Here is a 12,192-nt window from a genome sequence, read left to right as displayed (position 1 = left end):
AGGCTATTGCCCGCGCACATTCACAATTTTTCAAGACTTGTAATATCTGTGCAAGGAAAATTGATTGCGAAAAAAGACAACATTACGTGGAAATATCATACCTCCCGACTTGTAATCTTGCCCTGTGTATTAAATCACTAATTCACTCTAACCCTAAATTCTTTAATGGCAGACCAAAAATGTTAAAGTCACAACCACAAACCATGCCCCAAACCACACCCCACCACTCCCGTTTAAAAAGTGTACAGAAATCGACTGGACAAAAGGTGTCAACCCTATTCCCATATGTAAATGCAGTATATGCCCCTTAGTGAAACGCCCTGTTTTCATGGTAAAAGTTGGCTTTATATAATTCCGCAAGAGAAATAGTGGTAGGCGTTATCTTATAACCGGGGGTAGCATTATTCTACACCTTCACCTGGAACTGAATGGGATACTTGGTGAGATCTCAGGAAACAGCATTTAGACAGGCAGCAAGTAAAGTCTAATCACGCTTCTGTTTATTATAAGGCATAACAAACTTTTATAGACAATGGTTACAGTATATGGGGTTAAACAAATGACGTATCATAGTCAGACCATGTTACACATAATAATTTAGAACAAAGAAGTATAGTAAAAATAATAGGAATAAGGAGGAATAAGTTTACTGTGAAACTAACAGTTTTACATAACGTGTATCTGGGCGCATCACCAAGGACATAGCAAGACCACTCTTGAGACACAATTGTTGCTGTAATAGTCTGTATTTGTAGCAATTTGAACAAGCATTTAATTTTGTTTTATAAATAAGAACCAACAATTTCCTCAAAGGTAGGTTTGTAACATAAAAGAAGCTTGATGAATTCGTTGTCAGTGCTTCATATAATGTATTACTATTTGCCCAATAAGTGACAGTTTATTAACTTCATAAACTGTATTACTTTCAGGGCATTTGATAATGCAAACAGTTCAAATAAAGCAGTAACATAAAATATAGTATTCCTTAATTAGGCAGGTAAAGTTCATCAAAATAAGTAAGGATAACGATTAATAGTAAAATAATTGGGTCTGACCTGAGAACACATGAATTGTTACTTGTCCGTTTGATATGAACAGCAGCGTGGTACTCAGAGGGAGAGCGGTTGCGGCTGCAGCTGATGACGTCACCGCTACTTGCTGTGCTGTGTATGAAGCTGCTTGAATCCTGTTACCTTGTGAATGCTTCAGAGTTTGATGTCGAATTAATTTGATTCCCTTGTAGTATGCAATATCTTCCGGAGTTGAATAGTGTAAAAGAGCTGCTAGAAGTAGGAATGAAAAATAAGAGATGTTATCAGAACTCTTCAAATAAGAATTTATGAGGCTGTTGGAGAGTGAGGAAAACTCTCAGTGTAACGCTTGTGCTGTGAATCAATTCTCAATTAACCAGCAATGAATGCTGGGGGAAAGTGCTTGATATAGGAGGCTCTTAAAGGGACAGATCATTAGCAAGCAGTAACCCTGACAGAGCCCCCCACAAAAAGAACCACAGCGAGGTTCAAGGCCTAGGACGATCAGGGTTACGTCTATGGAAGAGGGAAATCAGACGTGGAGCAGATATGTTTGAAGCAGGCTCCCAGGAATCATCCTCATGGCCAAAACCTTTCCAATGAACCAAATAGAAAAGATTCCCACGACGTAGTCTAGAATCCAGAATGCTATGAACCTCATACTGGCAATCAAGATTAGCAGACGGTATTGGGTCTTCTGATGTAATATTTGTTATGGGTAGGTTGCAATGTTTGATAAGAGACACATGGAAAGTTGGATGTATCTTAAAAGTTGATGGTAGTTGGAGTGTAACTGTTGTTGGACCATTTACCCTGACGATAGGGTAAGGACCCAGAAAGAGTTTACCTAGTTTCCTACAAGGATAAGGTATCTTGAGGTTCTTAGTGGAGAGCCATACTTGTTGTCCTACGGAATATTGAGGACTAGGTCTGTGGCGAAGATCGTAGTACCTGCGTTGTGATGCCTGTGCCTGAAGAATATGTTCACGAATTGAAGAAAAGTTAGCTGAAATGTCATTAACCAGATCATTCACCTGAGGACATGGGGTGTCAATCTTAGGAAGTAGTGTGAAATTTGGATGTAAACCATAATTTATAAAAAATGGTGATGTGCCAGTTGTAGAACTCTTATTATTATTATAGGCAAATTCTGCTAAGGGCAAGTAGGTGGCCCAAGAATCTTGTTGGTGAGAGCAGAAACAACGTAGGTATTGCTCTAGCCACTGGTTCACCCTCTCTGTCTGCCCATTCGTCTGAGGATGGTAAGCAGTGGTGAGTTTTTGTTCTATATGCAGAGCAGCACACAAATTTCTCCAGAACTTAGATGTGAATTGGGTTCCACGGTCACTAAGGATGGTTTTAGGTATTCCATGCAGTCTTACAATGTTTTGAATGAATAATTCACTGGTGAACTTGGAAGTGGGTAGGGAAATAACCGGTATGAAATGTGCCATCTTTGAGAATAGATCGGTGACAACCATTATAGTGGTATATTTGTTAGAGAGAGGTAAGTCCACAATAAAGTCTAAGGATACCGCCTCCCAGGGTACTTGAGGTACAGGTAAAGGCTGTAAAAGACCCACAGGGAGTTGTTTAGAAGGTTTGGAGGTTGCGCATATAACACATTTAGAAATATATTCTTTGAGATCGAGGTTAAGAGTAGGCCACCAAAAAGATCTCTTAAGTAAATCCAAGGTTTTATCCCTTCCCATGTGTCCAGCAAGGGGAGATTCATGAACTGTTTTCAAGATTGAAGATCTGAGATTTGGAGGTATGTATAGCTTCCCGTCCTTATAGAGTAAGCCATCAGAATTGTAAGTAAGATCTGTATGAGGTACTGATGGATCAATAGCAGTGTCATCTTTTATCACTGTAGTTAGACTTGTTATAACTCCAATGATAGAGTCCTTAGGAACAATAGTAGTAGGAATGCATGGTATTATAGGTTTAGGACCTTGTCTAGAGAGGGCGTCAGCCTTGCCATTTTTTGTACCAGGCCTGTAGGTAATGATGTAATGGAAACGAGAGAAGTAAAGACTCCAGCGTAATTGTCTGGAGGATAGAGTTCGATTAGACTGAAGATATTGCAGATTTTTATGGTCAGTATATATGACAGTTGGTTGTGTTGCACCTTCAAGCAAGTGCCTCCAGTGATCGAAGGAACACTTTATTGCAAGTAATTCTTTCTCGCCAACTGGATAATTTAACTCTGCTGGTTGCATCAATCTTGAGAAGAATGCGACCGGATGTAAGGGTTCTTTGAATGATTTCCTTTGAGAGAGGATTGCCCCTATTGCGAACTCAGAAGCGTCAACTTCCAGGATAAATTGCTTTTCTAAATCCGGGTATTGGAGAATGGGTGCTGTAGTGAATTTATTTTTTAAAAGGTCAAATACCTGTTGAGTATGGCTTGTCCACCTGAAAGGATGATTCAATTTGGTGAGTTCAGTAAGAGGTTTGGTAATAGCAGCGAATCCAGGAATGAATTTCCTATAATAATTTGAGAAGCCAAGGAAACGTTGAACATCTTTCTTACATTGGGGAGTAGGCCAATTATGAATGGCCTGAACCTTGTCATCTTGCATCTTGATTCCTTCAGGAGAGATGTTATACCCCAGAAAAGAGATATTATTTGACTCAAATATACATTTTTCTAGTTTAGCGTATAGGTTATTTTTTCGTAACCTAGTGAGAACCTCTCTAACATGCATTCTATGTTGATCTAAATTTTGTGAGTAAACTAGAATATCGTCCAAATAGACAACAACATATACATCCAAAATATCTCTGAAAAGATCATTGATTAAGCATTGGAATGTTGCTGGGGCATTGCACAGACCGAATGGCATCACTGTATATTCGAATAGCCCATATCTAGTCCGAAAAGCAGTGAGCCATTCGTCGCCAGCTCTCATTCGTATAAGATTATAGGCACCTCGAAGATCCAATTTAGTGAAAATTGAGGCCCCCCTTAATCTTTCAATTAATTCAGGGATTAAAGGTAGGGGGTACCTGTTTTTTCTGGTACGCCTGTTCAATTCCCTGTAATCAATGATTGGTCTTAACGTGCCATCTTTGTTGGTAACAAAAAATATGCCTGCACCTGCAGGGGAGGTACTAGGTCTTATAAAACCTTTTCGGAGGTTCTCATCTATATAGTTTTTAAGGTGTTCTAGTTCTGGTTTAGAAAGGGGGTAGATATGTCCATAGGGAATTGAAACTCCTGGGAGTAAATCAATAGGACAATCGTATTCCCTATGAGGGGGCAAACATTCAGCTTCTTTTTTATTAAAAACATCTGAGAAGTCTGCATATTGTTTGGGTAAAATATTATCCTCAACCTGTAGCATAATTAAATCTGATGATGTCTCACTATTTTGAGTGAGATGAGGAAAAGATAAACTGAGGTCATTCCAGTTTATAGTTGGTTTGTGTTTACAAAACCAATTTATACCAAGGATTACATTAAACATTGGTGAAGATATGACATCAAAAATGAGTGTTTCTGTGATGTGTGTGCAGGATATTACCTGTAATGGTGTAGTTTGGTGTGTGACAGGACCTGATTTTAAAAAAGAGCCATCAATGACCTTCACAGAGACTGGAGTTTTCTTAGAGACCAGAGGTATTTTATTCTGTTTCACAAAAGAAATATCAACAAAATTTCTACATGAGCCGGTGTCCAGGATAGCTTCAGTTGTTATCCTGATTTGATCCCACTGTAAAATAATAGGGATAGTTAAATATGATGGTTTAATGGTCTTCATTAACAGGGATTCAGTGATGTTAGGCAACCTACCCTTCTTATTCCTAGCCAGAACAGGGCAGTCCTTTACTTCATGAGTAGGGCAGGCACAATACATGCACAAACTATGCAACTTCCTCCTATTCTTCTCCTGAGAGGAGAGGGGACCCTTTATGAAGCCTATGTCCATAGGTTGTGGTGATTCTTTAGTTTGATAGACAGGTGTGGAGAGAAAGCTTTTTGTACCGCTAGCCTTTTCAGAGCGGCGTTCCCTAAGCCGTCTATCTATGTTAATAGTGAGAGAAAAAAAATCTTCCAATGAATCTGGAATCCCTGTGCGTGAAAGCTCATCCTTTATATCCTCAGATAATCCTAAACGATATTGAGTTTTAAGGGAGACCTCATTCCATCCTGAATCACGGGCAGAAATTTTAAATTGTGTGATGTAAGACTCCACTGGGTTCTTTCTTTGTTTTAAAGATCTAAGTAAGTTTTCAGCTGTGACCTGTTTGAAAGGGTCATCATATAATGCTGACATTTGATCAAAGAATTCATCTAGAGATCCTAGTATTGCATCATCATTTTCAAAAAAAGAGTCAGCCCAAGCCCTAGGTTCCCCCCTCAAATATGATATCACAGTGAGCACTCTTGATCTTTCTGTGGGATAAGTACGTGGCTTTAATTGAAAAAGCAACAAACAGGAATTTTTAAACTCTCTAAATCTTGAACGGTCACCAGAGAATTTTTCTGGGGGGGAGACCATAGGTTCAGGGATAGAATCTGCACTTGCAGGTTTAGGTGCCAGAGTCTCTCTTAAGCAGGCCTTCAAAGCCTGATTTTCCACTTGTAATTCATGGAAAGAACCTGATAATGCTTCTAATCTGTCTGACAGGACTTGAACTTTATCACTTAAAAGATCTTGTTCCATAATTGCTGTTGAAAGTATATGTTTAGTATAGGATAATTCTGTGTACACAAACACTAAATCCTTTCTTCCTTATGGCTGGTTAATTCTGTAATAGTCTGTATTTGTAGCAATTTGAACAAGCATTTAATTTTGTTTTATAAATAAGAACCAACAATTTCCTCAAAGGTAGGTTTGTAACATAAAAGAAGCTTGATGAATTCGTTGTCAGTGCTTCATATAATGTATTACTATTTGCCCAATAAGTGACAGTTTATTAACTTCATAAACTGTATTACTTTCAGGGCATTTGATAATGCAAACAGTTCAAATAAAGCAGTAACATAAAATATAGTATTCCTTAATTAGGCAGGTAAAGTTCATCAAAATAAGTAAGGATAACGATTAATAGTAAAATAATTGGGTCTGACCTGAGAACACATGAATTGTTACTTGTCCGTTTGATATGAACAGCAGCGTGGTACTCAGAGGGAGAGCGGTTGCGGCTGCAGCTGATGACGTCACCGCTACTTGCTGTGCTGTGTATGAAGCTGCTTGAATCCTGTTACCTTGTGAATGCTTCAGAGTTTGATGTCGAATTAATTTGATTCCCTTGTAGTATGCAATATCTTCCGGAGTTGAATAGTGTAAAAGAGCTGCTAGAAGTAGGAATGAAAAATAAGAGATGTTATCAGAACTCTTCAAATAAGAATTTATGAGGCTGTTGGAGAGTGAGGAAAACTCTCAGTGTAACGCTTGTGCTGTGAATCAATTCTCAATTAACCAGCAATGAATGCTGGGGGAAAGTGCTTGATATAGGAGGCTCTTAAAGGGACAGATCATTAGCAAGCAGTAACCCTGACAGTTGCATATGAAACTAAAATCTAATGTCAGCATATGTTCTCACAGCATAATAACCACATTATAATGAAATATAACGCTGAAGCAAAATGGAGTCAGTATGGTTAAATATATATTCTTACATTCCTACCTTTTATTCTAACAGAATAGCATAATATAAAAATTAAACAACTATATAAAAGGCACAGAAAATGTGTATATCTACTAATAACAATATATGCCTATTACTACGGTAAACATGAATCTATGTGAGAATACTGTAGAGAAATTCATTCACATTTACTGCTATAATAGTTAACTAATATTAAAACGCTAAATAGGCCAATAGGGCATAATACGTCACTGAACATGAGTACAGTCACTCAAATACTCTCTGTCTACCTCTCAGCATCCCCAAACTACTGGTCTATCTGCACAAAAACCCAACCAGCCCCCTATCTACCCCCAAACAACACTGCATCTTTATTTCTCAACCTGCATAGCTAGCATCGACAAATAGCATCAACATTTCCCTGTTCTGTACACTCTCCACAGTGAAGCATAACATGGGAACAGCACAAGTATCTCTGGGTGGCCTCTGATCACTTTAAGAACAGTCTTTGTCCTCTTAGAGCTCCACCTCCCTCAGACACTCTGCTTCAATACCATAGTCCATTTGCAGTAGGGGTGCTTTGCATATGAGAAAGTGTCCATCTGCAAATACATGCTGGAAGTACGATGGTTTGTTCATGGAGTAGAAAAGGGAAACAGGTGGATCCTCATAGCAATAGACACTCAAGTCAGAAGGAGTCTAAGAAGGAAACAAAAAAGCACAAAATGAGTACGCGCCTTGATAGAATTATGTCCAACAGAACTTTTTTGTAAGCATCACAATTTCCTTTAATAGCATAATATGCTATTAAATGTCATTTAAAACCAGGAAAACATTGTGGATATATAATACAAACTAAATACATTTATTATACTTTTACAGAGAATAACTCACAGCTTCTCTATACAATTTAAATGATACCTTAAACATAAATACTAAGCAAGTAAAAACTGCTAGACTTCATCAAGAGGCTGTACAGCTATGCTAAGTAACTTGTGCTAAGGCCTGCCCTGCAACAAAAATTAAAAGCAAAACAGTCCATAAAAACTTTTTCTTTAAAATTAATTTCTTCACACTTTCTCTTTGAACTACTGAAAAAAATATCCTAGTGTTGTTTTATTCTGCAAAGCTACTATATGTAATGTTTACAATTCACCAAATATGATCTTATTAGAATCAGCTGTCTCATCTGATATAAACACTCCAAATTTACTAATTATTTTATGCAACCTAAATTCTCTCACACTCCTGTACAAGGAACGAATACAATCAATCATCACATTATTGAAACTACACAATCTTTTTAAAGGTAAATACATCTTTATGGTAAGATAATTCCTTTCGCTGACAAACACCTGGCATTACAAAACTCAAATAGCAGATACCATACCAGTTAATAAAGGGAAAAATACATATGCTTTCATAACACAGATCCAATAAGAGCCATTGTAAGTAGAAAATATACCATCAATACCATTATAATTATACTACTCCCAAAACTCACATTTCTTTGTATAGTTTATATACATTTCTAGCTGAGATGTGTCCTCACTATTTTTTTTTTCAGTAGTCTGATTATACCCTAAGGAATGATTACAATGGGAAATTCCTACAAAAACTTCCTATTCTCATACCTTTCTCCACCGTAAGACACATATATCCCTTCTTCGCTTAAATATTAAGGGGCGGTATAGAAACATGGGGGAACCTTCTGTGTTCTATAATGGTAAAGGGTCTAGAATATTATGAGATATTGCAGCATTTTCTTTAAACTATAAAGGTGCAAACATATTCTCTATACTCAGTGGGCCATATAATAGGTTACAACACTGCAAGGTTTAGAGTTACACTTATCTGTAGGATTACTTTGTTTAAGTACATAAACTACAATGTGTACTAATACAAATAAGGCATACTTTTTCTGCAGACAAAGCTATATGACTTATTGTATCTAATATGATCAACTACAAGAAAAAAATAACACAATTACAAGAGAATACAAAACAAGCAATATAAGTAATGAAGTTAAAACATTACTCCCCTAATTTAGCCTTGGATGACTGTTACAGAAGCATTAGTTATTTTGTTGTGAAGAGCTTATTTCCCAGCAGCAATGCCTGAACCAGCAAGCCAGCGCCTAAGAAGGGCTCCAAGAAAACTGTAACAAGTTTCATTTCATAAAGAGTTAACTCTTTTTTTTCAGCTTTTAGAAACTATTGTCTAATCACCTCTGGAGCCAGACTGCTAATTGATAAGATGAACTTGTAAACTTGTTATCTTAAGTACTGTAATCCTATTGTGGCCTGTCAAAGGACAGTGCTCTCTATCTAAATGTGTGATGGGGGATTTTGTGCTTCCCCCCCTCTCCCCCTGGGAGTGCCCTGTGTGCATGTAACCTTAATAAAAAGCAGGCTGGGCATCCCAGTCCTGAGTTCTTGTTTGACCCTCAATCGCAGCGTTGACTCGTTTTTGTGGGCAGAAGGGTATCCTAGCTGTACTGCAGCTAAGGGAGATTATTCTATATTTGCGAGACTCATATAGAATACTATGGAAAGCAGCTTCTCCCCTCTTTAGCAATAGGGATCCAGGCTACTAAGCGGTCCATCTCTCAGCGAGACTAAGGGTAACCGTAACAATGACTCTGTAACAGTGTAACAGGTTCTCAATTCCAACAGTCAAGGCACAGTCCAGAGAAGGATAGTCTTTATGTTCTGAAGACTCACATCATAGGAAACAGTCATAGATTACCCAGAGTCCAGTTATGGGGCTGGTATCAGCTTGCAATGCAAAGAATGGATCCAAAAGATAGTTCAGCAACTTTTTCTGCAGTATGGTGGTTAAAACAATCTTGGCAAAAGTTTTTTTTATCTTCTTATTCTTTCTTTCACCTAGGCACCAGCATTTCTTTATTTAAAAGGTTTACTTGCATTCAATATTCATTCTTTTAGAGAGTGCACTATGGAATTTTATCTGTACAGATTTACCTAAATATGAAAAACTACAAAATAATTTAGTTAATGTTTTTTCTGGATATAGCTCCATGATCTCATCCTGCAAATACAAATATTTTGTTAACAACTTGTCTAAATATTTTAGATTTATTTTCCTACTTAAAAACAATCACCCAAATCACATAAATAAAGATACTCATCAATACTCCCCCCTTTGTTCACGTGAAACACCCTATGTGTCACGCAAACACAATATGACAGCAAACTAAAAGACAATCCATGCACTCCTAAAAGAAGTAGTATCCTTAAAATCAGGCACAATCAAATACACATCAATATTCTATTCATACATCACCCTTCCACACACATTCTCTAAAAATCATTTAAAAACAACTGTCCACTACGCAAAACAAAACATTAGCAGCAGACACAAACTTTTAACAAATACAATCAACTTGAAAACAAACTCATATACTTACACTCACTGAAACACAGCACTGAAAAATACCACATTCTAACAAAACACTGCAAATAATTCAAATTCTATAACAATCTTTATCTATGGTTTTGTAAACTTTACCCTGCACAATACTATAGAATCATGCTAATAATGCAATCACTTTAGAAGATCAATAAACTCTAGTTACACATTTATAAATAAAATCCCTAACCATGAATAGATAAAGAAAACACACAAACAACACATACTATATTCTGGGAAAGGTAAAAAAATAATGGCATTGCCACTGCTCTATGGTTTCTGCTTGTATCCACTGTTAAAGAATCATGTTTGTCCCAAATAATTTGGGAAAAAGCTTCAGAACTCAGTCTATTGGCGGCAGTAACCAGCCATGTAGCCGTTACATGCTAAGCTATAATTTAATATAATCAGGATTCTAATAAATACACAATTATTTGATTTGATTTTTTTATATATATAATTTGATATTCAACATTTTTGCAGCTCTCTGACTAAATATAATAAAATTAAATTTCTAAAAATAATAATAATTTATAATAATAGATTAAAAGGACAATTTACCCAAAACTTTTTTCCCCTTTAAATTGCTCTCAATGATTAATTTTACCTGATGGAGTGTATTTAATTGTTTACAAGTAGCTCCTCCACCCTTATTTTGGCATTTGAAATAGCTGATTCAGCCTGTGGTATACCATCTTATAGTAAAATTTTGTATACTGGAATCTCATCATTATATGCTTATATAAGGGACTTTACCCCTTTTAAAACCCTTAAAACTAAATATTTAACTTCCATTATCGCAAGACTTTAATGCAAACAAATAAGGTGAGACTTTAACTCACGCTATAATTTTCGCTATAACTGCGCTAGTACTCAAACCTACACAAACCCACACTTAATGGCAGGACTCAAACATGTCCAGGGACCTCAACCCTTTATATAGTACTAACCCCTGCAAGACTTTGGGTTCAGATTCACAGAGGGAAAAGCAGAATAAAAAAATGTATCTACTTACCCCTGTGTGAATCCCACACTCTGACACCAGAATTGTTAGGCATTATCTTTTAACTGGGGGTATCACTTGACACTTAGCTAGATTCTACACCTTCACCTTGAACTGAATGGGTTACTTGGTGATATCTTGGGAAACAGCATTTAGACAGGCAGCAAGTAAAGTCTTTTCACTGTTCTGTTTATTATAAGGCATCACAGACTTTTATAGACAATGGTTACAGTATATGAGGTTAAACAAATGACGTATCATAGTCAGACCATGTTAGACATAATAATTTTGAACAAAGAAGCATAGTAAAAATAATAGGAATAAGGAGAAATAAGGAGTCTACTGTGAAACTAACAGTTTTAGATAACCGTGTATCTGGGCGATGCCAAAGACATAGCAAGGCCATTCTTGAGACACAATTTTTGTATATGAAACTAAAATCTAATGTCAGCATATGTTCTCACAGCATAATAACCACATTATAATGAAATATAATGCTGAAACAAAATGGAGTCAGTATGGTTAAATATATATTCTTACAAATAGAAGGACTGGCAGGCATTCTTACAGAATCTCACCAGCACAGAGACCTTTTTAGAAGTATTGGGCTTTGGTATACAGACCAATATAATATAAAGAAGCAATAAAATAATCTGACTTACCTGTAAGCACAACCCATTTTGATGGGTTGTCGTTTCAAAGAACAAAACTATTTCAAATAACTATTTCAATTAAAAAATAAACATAAAGGAACATGTTCTCATTTATTTTATACTTTGCAGATGATAACAAGACATTGGAAACACAAGGTAAAAACAAGTTAAAGGGCTATGAAACCCAAAGAGAACTGTTATATACCTTTCTGAAATAACTCAAATATCCTTATTTATTTGATCCTTTTTTAGCTTGATCCCTTTGCTAAGAAGCAGAGCTAAATGTTTAGCAGAGCTAAACAGATCTCTTTAAATACCCTCAGAAAGATAGGGTGGGGTCCCTCCTAATTGCTCACCTATGCAAACAATCTAATTGTTATATAATTGCAATACTAAAAACCAGAATACAAAAGAATGTAAATTAACTCAAACCTTTAACTATTCAATTTCTGTAGTGAAACTAATTCACAGT

The sequence above is a fragment of the Bombina bombina genome, chromosome 2, assembly GCF_027579735.1.
Source record: "Bombina bombina isolate aBomBom1 chromosome 2, aBomBom1.pri, whole genome shotgun sequence".
In the NCBI taxonomy this organism is placed as follows: domain Eukaryota; kingdom Metazoa; phylum Chordata; class Amphibia; order Anura; family Bombinatoridae; genus Bombina; species Bombina bombina.
This window is presented reverse-complemented; position numbering follows the sequence as displayed.